Source organism: Sorex araneus, chromosome 9 (genome assembly GCF_027595985.1).
Source record: "Sorex araneus isolate mSorAra2 chromosome 9, mSorAra2.pri, whole genome shotgun sequence".
NCBI classification, from domain to species: Eukaryota; Metazoa; Chordata; class Mammalia; order Eulipotyphla; family Soricidae; genus Sorex; species Sorex araneus.
Window position 1 is genome coordinate 35,947,773 of NC_073310.1, and position 5,393 is coordinate 35,953,165.

Below are 5,393 nucleotides of genomic sequence, written 5' to 3' on the forward strand. Positions count from 1 at the left end.
GGACTCAGCTGCACAGTCGTGACGCCCGCGTCCCACCGTCCCCCTATTCCTGGAAGCCGCGGAACGCAGAACCCCGCAGGGCTCCGGCAGCGCCGCTGCACCGCGCGCCGCTCCCTTGACGTTCCGGGACGGGCTCTCCGGGCGTCGGAAGGAGCTGCTCGAAGGAGTCTGGAAAGCCGCTCCGGGGGTCCCTCACGGACGTAGGCAGGAAGGCCAGAGGCAGGGCGCGGGCAACACGCAGAGCCGGGTCGCGGTGCCGCCGCGCACAATGAAGGGCATTTCAATTTGCGCGGGAGAGCCGGCGGCCCCGCCCCCGAGGGAAACGTCGTGACGACACATCCGGACGCCGGCTCCACCCCGCGAGGTCGCGCCGCTTTCTTCCGGGTCCGGAGATAGCGGCGCTTCCGGCGCGACGCGGCCACGGCCGTAGGGCTCCATCCACGCTGGGTCCCAGAACCCGGAGAAGGCCTATATTCAGCTGTCACCGACTAGCTGGCCCGGCACCGCCCCGGGAACAGCACGGGGCAGGCGCTGGGGCTGCTGGGAGTTGTAGTTTCCCCATGACTGGCGGCGCAGCTCTAGGTTGCTTGGAGGGCGCGGCTTTTTTTGGAGCTTTTTTTTTTTGCTTTTTGGGTCACACCCAGCGATACTCACGGGTTACTCCTGGCTCTGCACTCAGTTACTCCTGGCGGTGCTCGAGGGACCATACGGGTGGGCTGCGTGCAAGGAAAATGCCTTACTCGGGTACTACTTTTTTTTTTTTTCTTTTTGGGTTACCACCCAGGGATGCACAGGGGTTATTCCTGGCTCTGCACTCAGAAATTACCCCTGGCGGTGCTCAGGGAACCATATGGGATGCTGGGAATCGAACCCGGGTTGGCTGTGTCCAAGGCAGACACCTTACCCGCTGTGCTATTTCTCCAGTCCCTCAAACTCTGTTTTAAACTGCTTTTGGCCCCCCAGATCTAATAAATAATTCAGACCTAGTTAAATTTGAATTACATGTAATGAAATTTCAAATTGTTTAAAATACTTTCAAAAACTGCTTTTTTGAAATTAAAACTTGACTGGGAATTTTAGAAACTTTGAGTGCAAGGATAATGATTTCCATATCTCTAGTGTCCAGCATTCGTTGATTAAAAAATTTCTGAATCTATGAACTGATGAATGTCCTAGAACCATGCATTTTGGGTTTTTCTAGGCAGCCCTGCTTTTTAATTTTTGTTTTTGTTGTTGTTGAAAGACCACTGTGTAGCCTGATTTTTAGTTTGCAAGTTTTTGCTTCCGTTGTCAGAGCAGTGTTTTTGTTAAAAAGTGTAGACAAAGGTTTTTTTGGGCTCTAGGAATCTCAGTAATAATTCGAGTTACTTTCAGGGCTAGGACAAATGGAGACGTTACTGAGACCACTCGAGAAATTCGACGATCAACGGGATGATGATGATGATGATTTATATATATAAATATGTATATATATATACATACATATATATATACTCCCTAAAATTAGAAAGTTACCAGAATTAATTCATTGTGTAGCATTTTAATTACATAGCCCCAGTAGCTGAAGACCTTCAGAACCCAGCCACAGCAATGCTCAAGGCCCCTCTCCAGACATTCAGACGAGCCTCACACATGAAGGAACCAGTAGAGAAACCCAGTTGTGCAAGACCCGGGGCTGAAATGTCCAAGCCTGCTCGGTTTGGGACTGGGCCTCTTCTTCTCAGATACCCCATTTTCCAGTGCCCTGGCATGGGGTCAGGACATTCTGCGGCACTTTCTTCTCAGAGCTCTAGTTTATAGTCTTTGGGTCTTGGCCATTGATGAGATTACATGGTGGGGCAGTGGGTGGGGGGACAGTTTGTGGGTGTGACTGCCAACCTACTGGAAAACTGGGAACCTGGGGGAAGGAGGCCTAGTCCCCGTCCAAATGAGTCTGGAGCTCAGTCATGGGTTTCGTCTACCTCTGTGCTACAGGCCCTAACTGCATCTTTGATCTGAGATTTATGGGTCTCTTAAATAAGGCCAATAAATGAGCTTGTATAGCTGAGTCGGAGGTGGTTTGTGGGTGTGTCTCCCACATACCTAACTTTTGGCCATTTAATTTCTTGGTAAACTTGGCCCCAAGTTGTTGGGGTCTGGCCAAAGGCACAGCAGCAATTTTGGGGTATTGGAAGTCTGAAGGCACCATCAGGCTGCTGATATTCTCCCCATAGGTACAGGTTTATCTGCTGGCGGCACCATACCCATACAGTTTCTAGTTTTTTGAGGAATGCCCATATTATTTTCCAAAAAAGGCCGGACCAGTTTGCATTCCCACCAACAATGGAGGAGAATCCCTTTCTCCCTGCATCCATGCCAGAACTGGTTGTTCTTGTTTGGGTTGTGCTAGTCTTGGTAGCATCAGATCTCCTTGTTACTTTTTAAAATTTAATTTTTATAGTTTGTTCACAATGGTTTATTACATTCAATAGTATATCACCAATCCCAACACCATTACACCTTCCCACCACCCTATTTTCAATTTTCCCAACCACCACCCAAGTCTGCCCCCAAAGCAGAACATGAATAATTTATTTATTGTTTATTTATTTTGCTTTTTTGTGTCACACACTGCGATGCTCAGGTGTTTCTCCTGGGTCTGCACTCAGGAGGTACTCCTGGAGGTGCTCGGGGGACTACATGGGATGTCGGGGATCAAACCCGGGTCAGCTGCATGCAAGGCAAATGCCCTCCCCCCTGCACTATTGCTCTGACCCCAAATAATTTATTTTTATTGCTAACTATGAATTCGCTAAAAAAATGATCAAAAATATTTCCTTAGAAGAAAGTGTGTGAAGATTGTTGTATCTCATCCCGGAGCAATTAAGCCCTTGTATAAGAGACTACTAATATGTTGTCACAAGTTAACATTTTTGTGTTAATATTTTCATAATTCAGATTGGTGACCTTTGAATTTGCATCCTATCTAATGTGGTGTACTACTCCTGGTCTTTCAGTGGTGTAAAGTATTAGGTGTCGCTCAAGGAATTCTAAAAATTTGAATGGATACAGCTGGTGTTAAAATTTTAACTGGATGTTGACTGTGGGGTCCAGAAGCATATCTGCATCTTGTTGATCTCTTTCGAGATTTACTTATGAGTCTCTGGATCATGGCTGGTTAATGAGCTTATATAGCACCAGAGGCAGCTCCCAGAAGAATGGGGGGGGGTGGGAGGAGGTCACCTATCCATGACTCTATGAGACCCTGAGGATTTCGCTCACGAAACACACAACCCTGAGTTTTTCAACAGATTCATTCTGGATGAATTATTCTGAGCCTGTAGGAGTTTGTGAGCATGATGGCGATCAGTTTATGGAAGTTTTCAGCTGCCACGGTTCTGTTTGTCTTTCTCCTGGGTGCACTGTGTGAGACTTGGCCTGGCACGGGATTTGAAGCTCTCTCTCCCTCTCTCTTTCCCTCTCTACCCGCCCCCTCCTCTCTCTCTCTCGATTGTTTTGATTTACATCTCCCTGATGATTACTGAGGTAGAGCATTTTTTCATGCATCTTTTGGCCTTTTGTACTTCTCCTTTGAGGAAATTTCTGTTGATTTCTCCTCCCCAGTTTTTGATGGTTGGATTTTTTTCTTGTAATGTTCTACCACGACTTTTATTTATCTTGGATATTAACCCTTATATAATAGGTATTGCATAAAGAATTCTTCCTATTACACGGGCTATCTCTGTATCTTGGTCACTGTTTCTTTGAGGTACAGAAGCTTCTTAGCTTAATGTAGTTCAATTTGTTGCTTGGTATATTTTTAGACTGTTTTATTGTTTTATTTTAAAAATTAGCAGTTAAGACAAAATATTTCTGCTTCATGAAATATGACCATTTGAGAGATAACTACAGTATAGGATATAGATGACAGTTAGTAGAGGTCATATTAGTTTGAATACAACTTTTAGTTTAATCATCTTATATAATTTATACTAATAATGGACACTAGCTGGAAGCAGGAACCGTTAATAAATGGTGTTGAGGGGCCAGAGAGATCGCACAGCAAGAAAGGCACTAACCTCACACACTACCAGTTTGGGCTGCACCCCATATGAGCTCCACTGAGAGTGAACCCTGAGCAAAGATCCAGGAGTAAGCCTTGCACACAACTGAGTGTGGCCCCCACCACAAACAAAATAAAACAAAACAAATGATATTTATATACACGAGTTCAGTGAGAGGGATAAAATATATTTCAGTTCATACATTTCATTCGTCTGGTAAAATTCTTAAATGATATAATAATACACCTATAACATTTCAAAATAGAATAAAAGACTATATATGGTTATAATTAATTTGTCTAAGGATTGAATCTGATTTGGCCGTGTGCAAGGCAAACATCATACTCACAGTAATATAGCTCCAGCTCTAACAACCCCTTTTCCTTAAAAAATGAAAGGCAAGTTCAAGTGCTGCCAGAAGCACTGCTGTTTCATTATTCATTTAATTTTGAATTAAAATTTGGTTATTGCATGTTCAGAAACATTTTTTGTTGGCAAATTCTTCACATCCACACCTTAAGGTATGCATATAGAATAGGATCCCACAGTTTAAGAAACTAGAACATACAGTACACCTGCAGAAAAATGTTTACAATACAATACAATACAATATAACGAACACCATTATAACTGTAATCACATCAAGAAAAAAATGCATAAAATAGGCCTTTTTCAGGATTGGCAGTGGATCAATGTTTCATTAGAGAAAATGGTGAACGCAAGATTTTCTTTTAGAGAGACATAACCTCTACAACTCTGGAAAGTGGATAAACAGTTTATATAAATTTGTTGCTTCTGTTTTGCATGTTGGTTCTGAAGTCAACAAGAAATGTGGTCCAACTTAAGAGTCTTAAGAGGCTGAGGAAGGAGGTCTAATGTAATGCAGAATAAGGAGCACCTTCACATGACTCTGTGAGTAGGAGCAAGATCAGGTAAGTTGATCAGAGATGATGTGCATAAAATGCAGCTGTACCTGTTGTGTTTACCTTTTGTGCATAAAAATGCATGGTTATTGCTTCAGTTTGCCTTTCATATTATTTCTAAGGTTAGACAGCCTATGATAAACCTTAATTAAGGAAAAGAAAGTTATAAAAAGGGTAGTTCAGCTAAGCTGATTTCACACGAAATAAATGTCCCACCCAATAACTATATTTTTTCTCTGCTAAAAAAGAAATAAGTATCTCAATTCTTATACCTGCCACTTCTTTGAATTTCTATTTGATCCTAGAGTACTTCTATGAAACATCTTTTTCTTTTTATTATTTAAGCTAAGAATAATCTAGCTCTTTGGGGGGAATTTTAATTATGCTACATAGTCTATACATTGATTTATTTTTAAATCTTGCTTAT